General features: G+C 39.6%; 1 protein-coding gene across 8 annotated transcripts in view; it reads right to left on the bottom strand.

The window, feature by feature from the left end:
- Positions 1-14,964, bottom strand: part of OPRM1 (opioid receptor mu 1) — a 241,527-nt gene that overhangs the window by 161,350 nt on the left and 65,213 nt on the right. The window contains exon 1 of one of the 8 annotated variants that reach the window (XM_012506132.2): positions 2,404-2,631. The exons of 6 other annotated variants lie outside the window; for them this stretch is intronic. The gene's annotated coding sequence lies outside the window, so the exon portion shown is untranslated. Of the gene's footprint in view, positions 1-2,403; positions 2,632-13,579; positions 14,562-14,964 lie in introns of those variants that run through there. One more of the 8 variants, XM_012506133.2, reaches the window with a different exon arrangement.

Here is a 14,964-nt window from a genome sequence, read left to right as displayed (position 1 = left end):
CCTGTAATCCCAGCACTTTGGGAGGCTGAGGTGACTTGAGGGCAGGAGAAGGAGACCAGCCTGGTCAACCCGGTCTCTACTAAAATTAGAAAAATTAGCTGGGGGTGGTGGCAGGCACCTGCAATCCCAGCTACTCGGGAGGCTGAGGCAGGAGAATTGTACCACTGCATTCCAGCCTGAGCAACAGAGAGAGACTCTGTCTCAAAAGAAAAAAAAAATGGGCAAGCTTTTCATTCTGTTCTGATGTGGTGCCATGAATGTTGTCCCAGCAAAGTTCAATGAATGGTCAGAGTCACACCATGGGCCTTGCACAGGAGCATAGGACTCAGAGTTAGCAAACTAGCAAAAGAAGTGACCTGCAGGAAGAATTATCTTTGCCATTCAGTTTACCTGAGTGGGTCCAAGTAGAACTCCTGACTATTAAAACACAAGTCTTTTTCCTTCCTCTGTGCCTACTGCTTTGTACTGTGCTGTGAATGCATTCTGTGGCAAAATGGGCAAAGAGAGACTCATCTGGACTCACAAGCAGTCCTGATATTGACCCTTCCTATGGTAGCCACTGAACTCCGTCTTCTGCTCTAAGCAGTGGCCCAAGCTGTTTCTTTCTAATTATCCCATTAAAATTTTTTGTAGTAGGTATTTCTTTAATTTTGGTCTAGATGATTAAATAGCTGTTTTGTTTTATGAATTCAGAAGAATTTACCATGCGATTCGTTTTTGAAAAAAATTGTGTTCTTCTGAGAACTGTCAACATTTGACCCATTAGAGTAATTTTTATGGAGCTTCCAGAAGTGTTGGGGAAAAGGCATTGTGAGGCCCATTTGTTGGCAGCTCACCTATTCTTTTATGTTGCATATATGACTTTTGTTTATAAATGTTCTTCCTTTCTTATGGTTATAAAATAATTCCTACTTATCTTTTGACCTATTCTTCACACAATTCTCCAACTATTACTACTTACTAAAATGTGATTGATTTTGACCCATTTGTGTTAAGTGAAGCCAGACTGAATAAAATGCCTCTGTACACCTGATGGGCTTTGTAAACTTCTGTTTAGTTTTGTGATTAATTCTTTGAATTGTGGTGATCATGTCTCAGTCCAGAAATAAAACTGATCAAGAGAGTGAGAGGAGGAAAGACACATTTTAGAATCCAGCGTGTGTGTGTGTGTGTGTGTGTGTAATTCCACATCATGGCCCTCATATTGCTCAACTACCATTTTCATAAGTTCACAATAGAGTCACTGGTGACGGATGGAAGAGTTCCACCTCTTTTGGGGCTGATTTTTCTGCCTTTTCAGTTTTTTTACCAAGTAGTGTGAAGAAAGATACCTAATTCAGTAAGAATTCAATGAGCCCCTTTTATATGTTCGGCAATGAGCTTGGAAAGATATATTTCTTGCATTTGCCATGACTTTTATGTCCACCTACCCTCACATAGAAATTAACCTTTTTAGTCGAGAAAAAAAATCCTCCCTAGAGTGTCATACTTTAATACTCATAATTGTTTGGATCAATCCAATGAGATAAAGATACTCTCCTGCATTTCAAGTAATTATTTAGGCAAAGAATGTGGTCAAATGAGTATCTACCTGAGTTAATTTATCCATTATTATCCATCTATTCCATTCTGATATCCCAGGTGTGTTTTTACTTGTGAGTGTGTGAGTGTGTCTGTGTGTGTGTGTGTGTGTGTGTCTGTGGACAGGGGGGGTTCTAAAATAAGAAAAAGCATAATCGAAACTAGTGATTATCCTCTTATTGGCATTAACATGGAGAAAGACTATATATTAGGTTGCTATTTTGTATTATATTCTCCACTAGGTTAGGGAAGGGGAGAATGGAGGACTTCTCACTTTGCTATAAAATGTTGTGAAACATTTATTTCAAAGTGATGTTATGTGGTTAATGACATTTCCAATGAGCTACTATCAGCAAAGGGAAAGAGTGGTGATATCAGACCTCTGAATCCTGGGACAGGAAAGGAACTATTTCTTGCTAGTTTGCCTCAAAAAGAGAAGACGGGGGAGAGGCCTGTATGAAATTAAGCAAAGAGGCATTTCCATCCAGAGGGCAAGTGGCTGTTTCCATCCCTGTGTGTCACCAGAGTGGGATGACTATCAGTCTTCTTCTTTTTTTTTTTTTTTTTTTTTTTTTTTTTTTTTTTTTTTTTTGAGATGGCGTCTCGCTCTGTAGCCCAGGCTGGAGTGCAGTGGGGTGATCTCCACTCACTGTGAGCTCTGCCTCCTGGGTTCACACCATTCTCCTGCCTCAGCCTCCCAAGTAGCTGGGACTACAGGTGTCTGCCACCACGCCCAGCTAATTTTTTGTATTTTTAGTAGAGACAGGGTTTCACCGTGTTATCCAGGATGGTCTGGATCTCCTGACCTCGTGATCCACCCACCTCGGCCTCCCAGAGTGCTGGGATTACAGGCAGGAGCCACCGCGCCTGGCCGACTATCAGTCTTCTTGATGGCATGTCACCCTTTCTCTCCACATCCTCTTTGCTGTTTTGTCCTCTCCCAATCTTCTCTGCTTTCTTCTTCCTCTAGGTCCCCTAATGACAAACCATGAGTAAACTATCTTTCAGACAGAGCAAGGGGAAGTTGCTTTCTCAGAACCATGATGAACTTTGTATATAGAAAATGTAAAACGAATAATTAATTGTATTTTTATTTTTGCATTTGGTGCTTAAAATATCAGAGGAAAATCTGTGTATCCTCGTAATAATTGTGTAGAAGCTAATGGCATGCATTTCTATTGTGTTACCTCTCCTGCTAATCTCATGGTTTCATTCTCTCTTGGTTTCTATTGGCCTGCCTTCTCCTTTATTTCTCTTATTTTCTGGTATGCATTTTTGTAAGGCTCTTCAAATTCTTGTTTTGGAATTGGAAACTGGGGTGGAGGGTGAGGAAAGAACATGGCCACACATCATTGCACTACTCCTCTGGGTATAGGAAAGGAAATGGAAAGAGAGATACTTCCATTATAGCCAAGAGACCTTGCTTTCCCATTTTTGTATTATGCTTTCTGGAAGTGCCCATTTGCTGCATTATTCGATTTCTGAAAATTTTACTTCAGGACATGGATAGCACATAAAAAATGACATGTTTTGCTTCTCTGATTTCTGTGTTCTGTGATAAGTAGTATTTATGTATTATAGAAAAATGTTACTATGTTATATTCTCTGATATATATAAGCAGTTATAACTAGATGAAATATTCCTATCTGTGGCTTTGATTTTTGTTTGCAAATATATAGAATATTTATTTTTTTGGACTAAAGACTTTGAAAACAGCATCAGAGCATCCATCTCAGGAGCTAGAGATTTTTGGTTTACAGAGAACACTGCTTTGCTTTTATTCCAAGAACCTGATATTTAGAGCTTAGAAATAGCTTAGCTTTCAAACTTATAACTTCTAAGGGGGAAGGTCATTTCTTATATTTTATGATCTGGGAATTTTATAAATGAAAAATCAAGTATGCATTACTAGCAACTTCAAATCATGGTATAGCCCTAGATATTTCTTTAATACGAAGGAACAACAAAGAAGACAACTTCAAAATATGATAAAACAATTTCATCATTATCGATATTAGAAAATTACCTTTTGTAGAAGTGCAAACATATGCTGTAGATTTAAAATTTCTAGAGAGTTTAGACTACTAGTAAAATTATTTTTTACTGCACTTAGTAAAACAAATATAAGGCTTAATATACACTTTTGGGAATGACATTGTACATATAATCACTCACTATAAGTAAAATATGAAAAATAACATGGATAGAATAATTTAACAAAATAAAATAGGAAAAAATATCCATTCAGCATAGAACCCAGCACAAGATGGGCACCAGCAAATGCTTGTTGAATGGAGTTTAAATAAAGAAATAAGGACTTGGGTTATTTTATTTTTTGTGTGTAAGGTCCTTTTTTCTTAGGGAACCAGCAATTTTTGAAGTCAGAATGAAGAGGGAATGTTTGCTTTTGTTGTGCCAATTCACTATCAAATTAAAAAGAACTTCAATCATAGAAAGTCATGGAATAATGAGAAGATTCCATTGAGACTTTCAAGATCACATTGTCTAAGAGAAAGAGGGGTGCTCGCAGACCTCTGAATCCTGAAAGGAACTATTGCTTGCTAGTTTGCCTCAAAACGAGAAGACCGGGAGAGGCCTCTATGAAGAAACTAAGCACAGAGGCACCTTTACTTGATGGTGAAGGACCCGAGGCACACAGAGTTACAAGTATTTGAGGCTTTTCTCCCATTTCTCTAGACTCCATCTAAAACTAAAGAGGAGTCTAGCTTGTATCGTGGGCCACGTGTATTTCTAGGAGTGCATTGCTGATCATGTTGTAAGCAGTTTGTCCCAGAAGTACTCTTCCACCTCTCTGACCACATCGAAGTAGGCATGCAAAGCTTTCTTATCTTCTTTTCAAAGATGACTGTGCTGAGAGTATCTCGGAAATCTTGAGACATTTTCTCATTATCGTGAATGCTGTAACAGTCATAGTTGTTTAAAGGAAAGCTGAGTTTTTTCCATATCCTTTGCTTTCTTTTCTTTTCATTTATTTATTTATTTATTTATTTATTTATTTATTTATTTATTTATTCATTTATTTATTTAGAGACGGAGTGTCACTCTGTCTCCCAGGCTGGAGTGCTGTGGTGCGATCTCGGCTCACTGCAAACTCCGCCTCCCCCAGGTTCGCGCCATTCTCCTGCCTCAGCCTCCCGAGTAGCTGGGACTACAGGAGCCTGCCACCACGCCCGGCTACTTTTTTCTGTAATTTTACTAGAGACAGGGTTTCCCTGTGTTAGCAAGGATGGTCTCAATCTCCTGACCTCGTGATCCGCCTGCCTCGGCGTCCCAAAGTGCTGGGATTACAGGCGTGAGCCACCGCGCCCAGCCCTTTGCTTTATTTTCTTACAATCCATAGTTTGAACCTATCAGTTCTATGTAAACTGACTCACAACCTCTCTGTTCCCAGTTTGGTGACTACATTTTCTCCTTTTGTTTGGACATCTGTGCTTGCTTGTCATATTGATTTCTCAGAGACAATACTTCTCAAAATGCACTTATTCTTTCTCACCTCTTCACCCCATCACTACCACAATGAGAAGAACACAATAATCAGTAACATCACTTATGAAGATACAACAAATGGAGAATTGGGATTATTAGAAAGAAGGATCAACAAGACTTAACTATTTTTTGGAAGGAGGGAATAAAAGAAGGGTGTAATGTGACTTCTGCATTTCCAGCATGGGAGAATGGATAGATGGCAATATCATTGTCTAACAGAGAAGGCAGAGAGGAAAAGCATATTTGGTGTTGATACTTTGGATGTATGGTGTTGTGGGACGAAGGAGACTGTTCATTAAGCCATTGGAAATGTCCACAGTTTAGCCGAAGCCACTCACGTACGGGTCACCAGACTCTAGATGATTCTAATCATGTGAGCAGATGGGATGGCTCTGTGCTGTGATGCAGAATGGAAAGAATGCTGAAGGCAGAGAAGGATCAAGTTCCAGAAAAAAACGGAGAGGAAAAGAGGGAGCGAGACAGGGAGGAAAGATAGGAATGCACTTTGCAGGCTGTGTCAGAAATATGTGAGTGTGAGAGAAATGAGGTTTGAAATGTCAGAGGCAGAAGCCAATCTGTGGGAATTTTTTAATCATCTTACACACATTTTTGTAAGTAGAGGATTTGGTTTTTATCAATTCTCATCTATCATGACTATAGCTGATTATACACGCAACACGCAATTATTCATAGACTATAACTTTTCCATGGCAATTGTCTGAAATATAATTTATCAGGATTCTTGCGTTTGAAGGCATTAAGTTTGCTGCAGTTCTATAGTCATGAGTATGTCTGTATGTGAAATCACATATTTCATGCATCTTAACATATTGAATTACATTTCACTTATGTGATACAAACTTTCCTGATAAATCTTATAGCTCATATAAGAAATGGTCTTGATAGAAATGTCCCCAAATGTGACAATCTCAAAAATTTAAATGAGAATTCCAGGATCAATGTGCAAACTAAAAACTTACGTAAAATATCAATAAAAATAAATAAATTTTTGATTAACCATGCTACAGAAACTAATTATTATTCCCTTTTCCATATAGAAAATGATAATCTGAAATCGTTATCAAATAATCAGGCATTCCTAAAGTATGCAGCCTACCATTTAAGAAAGCATTACAGAGGTATGGCAGGGAGTTAACCAACAAAAATATTATTATTTTTCTGACCAAGTGCAGTTGCTCACATCTGTAACCCTAAGCTCTTTGGGAGGCTAAGGTGGGAGGCTCCACTGAGCCTAGAAGTTCAAGGCTGCAGTGAGCTATGATCATGCCACTGCACTCCAGCCTGGGCAATAGAGCAAGATCTCACCTCTAAAAAATGAAAACAAATTAAAAAGATAAATAAAAAAATTACCTTTTCTGGATTTTGTGATATTTGTGGTATTTGTCAACTTTTAATACTTTATATTTCTAAATGGTTTTTTCCATTGAATTATCTGCTTTCGTTTCTTATTTTTACTTGTTATTTTCCATCGTCTTCTTACAGAGCACTCCAGTGTGTATGAGTCTTGAGCCCCACCCCACATATTTTGAGCTCCTGCCTGTTCACCTCTCAGCTCTGGCTCTCAGAGCTGGTCCTGGACTGAGCCTGATTATCTCGCTGGTCTCTGCCCTGGATTTCTGCCACAGGAATCTAGAGGGCTCACTTCCCTCATGCAGTGCAGGAAAGTTCCCAACTCCATCAACCTCCTCTACCCCATTTTGGGTCTCCTCTGCATATTGCAAGACCATCTCAGTTTCTGTTTGCCTAGTGCCACCTGGCCAGATTTCTACTCTCCTCTAGCTACTCCAGGGGACCCTGGGGCACTCTGTGAAGTGTCTCTCTCCACAATTCCAGTCAGGCAAGAGGTCACATCTCTTATTGTTTTGGATTCCTTTTGTTTATTTCCCCATAAAGAGTTTTTCCTGGAGTGAGGGAATGAGATGTTCAGTTGGTAAAGGCAGGGCTCACACTGAGTTGATTTCTCTTGTTCTCTTTCTCCTATCCTCTCAAATGTCTTTCCCCAGCCCAGAACGTTTTCCTCTCTCCTCTCTTCTTCCCTGTGTGGCAGGAGCATCAACATTTTCACCAGCTTTTATTTTCTAATCTATGGCCTATGGTATAAGCTGTATTCTTTCAGTCTTTTAGGATGACTTTTTTTTTTTTCTTTCCCCTCCTGAGATAAGGTCTGGCTCTGTCACCCAGGCTGGAGTGCAGTGGCACAATTCTGACTCACTGCAGCTTTGACCTCCTCTGTTCAAGCGATCCTCTACCTCAGCCTCCCAAGTAGCTGGGACCACAGGCATGCATCACCATGCCTGACTAATCTTTTGTATTTTTTGTAGAGATGAGAGATGGGGTTTTGCCATGTTGCCCAGGCTGGTCTGAAATTCCTGTGCTCAAGTGATCCTCCCTCCTTGGCCTCTCAAAGTGCTGGGATTACAGGTGTGAGCCGCCACATGCAGCCTAGGATGTGTTTTTCATAATTAAGCCCAAGCTTTCAGAATTCATTAAACATTTTCCTTTTCATCCATCTAGTTTTGCATTTTAAAGCTAAAGCTTTCAAAATTCTATAATGGAATTGACAGTCATTTGCTCTCCCTGTGGGTTTTCTCTTTCTTGGGAATACAGGCTTACTCTCATAGTCTGGTTTTAAGGGTAGCAGACCTGCAGTATAAAAAGGAATTACTGAAAGGGAATATATGCAATGGATATTATTTTTATTTCTTATTTTTGCTAAGTGCCTATTAGGTAACTGGTAAGGAAATTAAATAGGCAGTTGGAATATGGAGTTTAGAAGAGAGGACAGGACTAGAGGTGTGACTTTGGGAGTAGTTGACATATGGGTAGTTTATAAAGCATGGAACTGAGGAAGAAAACTTAAGGAGAAAGTATATGCACGGAAGAGAAGAGGGCCTAGGTTAAAGCTCTGAGAAAGGTAGAAGAACTAAGGAATGGCCAGAGAATTTAAGCAAGAAACCCAGAGCTGGGGTTAAGGAAGTCAAAAGAGGAAAGATTATCATGAAGTCTATAGCGGTCAAATTTGCGGAATGCAGAGAGACTGAGTAACAGAAATATGTTCACTGCCTTTGGCAAAATACCCGTTAATAACGTTGGCAAATTCCTTGGAGTGGTAGGGTTGGATGATAAATAGATATGAGTTAAAAAAAAAAAAAAGTAGATGGGGAGTGAGGATCTGGAAGTCAATGATTTAGAAAACTCTTTGGAGATATTTTGGTATGAAGAGGGAAAGAGAGAAATGTGAGTTCAAGAAAGAATTTTTTTGTTTTAATCAATTCATTAATTCATTTTTTTTTTTAGATGGAATCTTACTTTGTCACCTAGGCTGGAGTGCAGTGGTGCTATCTCGGCTCACTGCAACCTCCGCCTCCCAGGTTCAAATGATTCTCCTGCCTCAGCCTCCCAAGTAGCTGGAATTACAGGCGTGTGCCACCATGCCTGGATAATTTTTGTATTTTTAGTGGAGACGGGGTTTCAGCATGTTGGCCAGGCTGGTCTTGAACTCCTGACCTCAAGCGATCTGCCCACCTCAGCCTCCCAAAGTGCTGGGATTACAGGCGTGAGCCATCATACACGGCCTTATTTTGTTTTTTAAAAAACATGATTTGAAGGCTGGGCGTAGTGGCTCATGCCTGTAATCCCAGCACTTTGGGAGGCCGAGGTGGGCGGATCATTTGAGGCCAGGAGTTTGAGACCAGCCTGGCGAGCATGGTGAAACTCTGTCTCTAAAAACAAAACAAAACAAATCCCAGACACCACCCCCTTATGATTTGATATACTAGAGAATTTATGTGTATGTTGTAGCAATGGAAACTTGAAGAAGCGGGGAGAATAGAGTATGTGCAATGTCCCTAAGAAACTGAAAGGGGGTGGGGTTTGGAGCATATGTGGATTGGCTGATCTCTTGTTGATTATTACTGGCATGAAGACTGAAAATATGGGTACAGATACAGAAAAGGCTTGTAGATCTATTGAGGACTTTTTTGCCTGCTTTTATTTTTTTCATTGAAAGCCCTCTCTTAACCACAATTTTTTCTGTTTTATAATTTTCATTTCTATTTTACTTTTGAGCAAAACTTCAAGAAAGAATCCATATTCATGGACCTGAATTCTACTGGAAAGGAACAAAATAAATATTTGTTGGATGAATAAATAAAATAAAGTCCGGAAGTATCAATGAAAGGAAATGATAGAGAAGAAAATGTGAGAGGTCTAGAAGAGAAGAGAACAGGAAAGTAAATTTAGCAAAGAAATATTTGCCCGGCAGTATTAGGTGCTCATTTGAGATTTGTAGTTTATAAAGAAGGGGTTAGGATGATGGATTGAAGAGCTCAGTTTTGGGGGAGGTATCAGATTCAGGGTCTGCAAAGGAAGAGGTGCTGGTCTGAAAGGCGGTGATTCTTACAGGAGAGATTTTGGAGTTCTTGATAACCAGTTCTAGGATATGACTATGGAATCCTGGGCCAAAACATACCTAGAGTGAAATATTGATAATGAGCCCTATTCAAGTACTATCTCCTTCATGATGTCTTTTGATCCTTTCCAGGGGTGTGAACTCTCTAGGTTGAGTTCTGCTAATGACTATTGTTACTATTGCTGCAGTTACTGCTACTTCTACTACTTATTCCTTTTGTTCTTATTCTTGTTATTTTTCTTCTTCCTTCTCCTATTCCACTTCTTCTTCCTCTTTTCTTCTTCTTTCTCCCAATTCTCCTCTTCTGGTTAGTCTGTTTTATATTATAGTTATGACTTGATTATACCTCCTTTAGCAAATGCAATCTTTAAAACAAGTGTTGAGTCAAACTTGCCTTTTTTCTATTCAATTTTAAAATAAACTTTAATCAGTTCATGAAAAAACAAATTTTTGTGTACAAAACACTTGTACACAAGTTTCAAATAATACTAAAGTTCCCTTTAAGCCAATTCCAGTATCATATGCCTTTTTTTTTCCCCTCAAACACATACATACCACACACTCTCTCTGTCTTGAGTCTGGACTGTTACATTGCCTTGACAATAATTATGTTCATAAATATGTGCTCTTAGAGAATATGCAATGCTGCATTATTTATTTATTTTTTTATTTTTTTGAGGTGGAGTCTCACTCTGCAGCCCAAGCTGGAGTGCAGTGGCATGATCTTGGCTCACTGCAACCTCTGCCTCCAGGATTCAAATGATTCTCATGCCTCTGCCTCCCAAGTAGCTGGGATTACAGGTGAACGCCACCATACCCAGCTTTTTAAAAATTATTATATATTTTTTTTTATTTTAGTAGAGACAGGTTTTCACCATGTTGGCCAGGCTGGTCTTGAACTACTGACCTCAGGTGATCCACCTGCCTCAGCCTCCCAAAGTGCTGGGATTATAGGCGTGAGGCATGGCGCCCGGCCTGCTTTATTTATTTGCTTAACTCAAATAGTAACATACTCTATCTACCTTGTATATATTTTATAAGTTCCTTTAACTTTTTAGTCAGCAATATAATTTTGTGGGCTCTTCATTTTAATACCCGTAGACTTCATTCTTTTTTTTTTTTTAGATGGAGTTTCGCTCTTGTTGCCCAGACTGGAGTCCAATGACATGATCTCGACTCACTGCAACTCCACCTCCTGGGTTCAAGAGATTTTCTTACCTCAGCCTCCTGAGTAGCTGGGATTACAGGTGCTCACCACCACGTCCAGCTAATTTTTGTATTTTTAGTAGAGACAGGGTTTCACCATGTTGGCCAGGCTGGTCTCAAACTCCTGACCTCAGGTGATCCATCTGCCTCAGCCTCCCGAAGTGCTGGGATTACAGGTGTGAGCCACCGTGCCCAGCTTAGTTCATTGTTTAAAACAGCTGTGTAGTAGTATTTTCTATGAATATGCCTCATTTTATGTATCTTTTTTGCCGGTTGGCATTTACATTGTTTATTTTTCAATATTATTAGCAATGCTGCAGTGGGTGTTGCTGTAACTGTTTCTTTGTGCAAATCTTTCTCTGCTGGTGTTAGCAGTTTCCAGAGGATCCACATTTCTGTTTAGAAAAGGTCACCCAAATTACCTGGAAAAACGGTTGTCCTCCGATCTGAGGCACATGATAGTTTGTTCCTACATCCTCCCAATATTTGATGTAAAAAAACTTTAAAACATCTACCAGTCTTTTTTTTCTTTCCTTTTTTTTTTTTTTTTGGACAGAGTCTTGCTCTGTCACCCAGGCTGGAGTGCAGTGGGGTGATAACAGCTCACTACACACTGCAGCCTTAACCTCACTGGCTTAAGTGATCCTCCCACCTCAAACTCCCAAGTAGCTGGGACTGCAGGCACACACCACTGCACCTGGCTAATTTTTTGTTTATTTTTTGTAGAGATGAGGTCTCCCTAAAGTGTCAAGGCTGGTCTCGAACTCCTGAGCTCAAATGATCTGCCTGCCTCAGCCTCCAAAAGTGCTGGGATTACAGGCGTGAGCCACTGTGTCTAGCCATATCTACCAATATTATGAATGATATGTAATACGCCACTATTGTTTCTATTAACAGTATACTGATTAGAGGTTGAAAATAATTTCATCTATTTCTGGGTTAATTGTACTGCCTCGTCTATGAATTTATTTTTTGACCATTCTTATTAGGTTGTCTTTTTCTTACTGATTTATAAAAATTTAAGATATATGCTGCAAATATTTCCTCAAAGATGGCTATTGTTTAACTTTATTCAGAGTGTTTTTGTCCCTTAGGAGTATTACATTTTGACTACCTGTGGTGTGTGTGTTTGTACACGTTTTTCATAAAGGTCTTACTTATTCTGAGGTTATTAAAAATGATCTCTGAAATTTTCTTCTGATAATTTAAAAATACTGATTCTTTTACAGGGTGCATTTTTTAAACTTTGTAAAAATAATATATGCTTACTGTACAAATACACAATACAGGAAAATACAAAGAATAACATAAAAATAAAGTAAAATCCTACTACATGGAGATAGCCTTTTCAAGCATCTCCTTATACATGAGAAGAAGAGTAATGATAATGAATATTATCTACATGCTAGGTATTGCACTAAGTAATTCATAAAGTTGATGGGGTTGGCATTTCATCATCCCCATTTTACAGGCAAGAAAACTAAGGCTCAGAGAGATCAGCTCCCTTCCCCCAACTTGTAAAGCCAGTAAATGAGAGACTGGGATTCCCCAGGTGTGTTCACTGTTCCACCCTTCCTCCCTCTAACAGATGGGAAGTCTCTCAGAGGTGGGGTTGAGTCTTCAAGTCTTCCACGCCCTCTGCATAGGAGCACTCGAAATGCTTATTTTATGCTGAAGTGGGTGGATCACTTGAGGTCAAGAGTTTGAGACCAGCCTGGCCCAAATGGTGAAACCGCATTTCTACTAAAATTACAAAAATTAGCTATGCATGGTGGCCTGCACTCATAATCCCAGCTCTTCGGGAGGCTGAGGCAGGAGAATTCCTTGAACCTGGGAGGTGGAGGTTGCAGTGAGCCGAGATTGTGCCACTGCACTCCAGCCTGGGAGCAGAGTGAAACTCCGTCTGGAAAAAAAAAAAAAAAGTGCTTATTTTAGTTGGTTATATAAAAAACAGATTTAATCTCTATGAAAAAGGTGTAAAAACATAATTTCATCCATGTAATGAAAAATGCCAGTTCTTTTTACTTTGTCCCATTCCTGTTGCTCACCGTATCATTTTCAATACTTGTAACTGATTATTTTGGTATTTACTTCAATGTCTCTACAAAGCATGTTTCTAATCTACGTTGAGGATGTAACCTCTAAGAGAGCTAGTTTGGCTTAAGATTCCAAGTAGTTTTTGTTCACTTTGAAAATGTTACTGTATTCATTGTCTTCTTTGTGCCAATTGTGTTGATGAAAACTCTTATTCTATTCCCTTTAAAAACATCATTTTCTCTTCTCTTATAGTACTTGCAATCTTATCTCTTTTGTATGTTCCTGAATTTTATTAAAATGTGGCAAGAATTTTTAAAAATATTTATCGTGCTTGGAACACAGAGACATCAGTTCAGTCTCATCCCTTTCTCTAGTTATAGGATGTTTGGGGCTATTATTTCTTCCAATATTGCCTCTCTTCCATTTCTTTTGTTCTCTATCTTTAATAGATACATTTTAGCTTTTCTGTGTCTATCCTTCTAGTATCTTATGTGTTTCTTCATACTCTCCATTTCCATCCCATTTTCTTTTCTTGTCTTTTTTCTTTTTTTTTAAGAAGGAGTCTTGCTCTGTCCCTTGGGCTGGAGTGCACTAGTATGATCTCAGCTCACTGCGGCCTCCCACCTCCCGGGTTCAAGCGATTCTCCTGCCTCAGCTTCCCACGTAGCTGGGACTACAGGTGTGTACCACCACACCTGGCTAATTTTTGTAGTTTTAGTAGAGACTGTGTTTCACCATGTTGGCGAGGCTGGTCTTGAACTTCTGACCTCAGGTGATTTGCCCGCCTGGGCCTCGCAAAATGCTGAGATTACAGGTGTGAGCCACTGCGCCTGGCCTCCATCCCATTTTCTATGTTCTTCCAGCTCATTAACATGCTCTTCGCCTTCTCTTTCTGCTTTTCAGCTCACCCATAAAATCCTGAATGCCAAAAATTATGGTTGTTATTTTTAGAATTTCCAGTTCGTTCCTTTATTTAACAAACAATTATGTGTCAGATACTGTTCAGAGTGCTTTAGTAATGCTAAATTATTTAATCCTCATGCCACATACATAAGGTACATACTATGACTATCTTCATTTTACAGATGAAAAAATGAAGACACAGATTGGTTAAGTAATTTGCCCTGGAGACATCCAACTAGTGATTGTTGTCAGAGCCAGGATTGAAACCCAGGTTGTCTGGGAATTTGGTTGCTATGCTTTGCTTGTTAATAACCACCTCTTATTATTTTTGAATTGCTTCCTCCTATTTCATAGAAAAAATTCTCTCCTTTATCTCTCTGAAGATGTGAAACATGACTTATTATCATTCATTTTTCTGAGACACGGTCTTGCTCTGTTGGCCAGGCTGGAGTGCAGTGGGACAATCTTGGCTCATTGCAACCTCCACCTCCCAGATTCAAATGATTCTGCTGCCTCAGCCTCCCGAGTAGCTGGGATCACCACCACACTGGCTAATTTTTGTATTTTTAATAGAGACTGGTTTTTGCCATGCTGGCCAGGCTGGTCTTGAACTCCTGGCCTTAAGTGACCCGCACGCCTTGGCCTCCCAAAGTGCTGGGATTACAGGCATGAGCCACCATGCCTGATATGACTTATTCTAAAGTCCTTGTGTGATTGCTTTTTTATTCTGTTTCCTCAAGTGTAAATTCTTCTGTTTGTTGTGTTCCCACTGCTGCCCTGTCTCTTTCCTGGCGCAGTCACTCTTCAACAGTGTGATGATTACTGGCTTTGAGATGATCCTTGAAGTTAATATTCCCTGGTAGACTGTTCACTGCTTCTGCTTGTGCAGCCTGGCTGGGGATAAAGGTTAGAATTAGCTCCTGAGTTTACACACCATGCAGTTTTCAGTAAAAACAGAGGATGAGATGGCTTGCAGTAGACATAATACATTAGTGGCTGGTCATCTGATTTCAACTACTTATCTTTCCTTCTAATCCTGTAGAGAAGTGCTAGTTTCCCAGGTATAGCCTAGGATCTCTGCCCCAAGTATGCATGAGGACACTGTTGGTTATGTCTAGCCCGGAAGATATAAAAGAGTAAACTAACATGCCTGCTACCACTGTGGAAGTCTGCCTTCTTATGGAACATCAGTGGGGTTGGCTCCACTACCTGCGGCTTATATTGGCTGTTCTTAGTTTCAGGTATTCTTTCAGCATTTTAGTTTATCTGCAATGGGAGAACCTCCTTTCTTCTGAGT

The sequence above is a fragment of the Nomascus leucogenys genome, chromosome 3 (genome assembly GCF_006542625.1).
Source record: "Nomascus leucogenys isolate Asia chromosome 3, Asia_NLE_v1, whole genome shotgun sequence".
Classification (NCBI taxonomy): domain Eukaryota; kingdom Metazoa; phylum Chordata; class Mammalia; order Primates; family Hylobatidae; genus Nomascus; species Nomascus leucogenys.
Note: the sequence above shows the minus strand (reverse complement) of the source record. Positions and strands in the feature narration are given on the sequence as shown.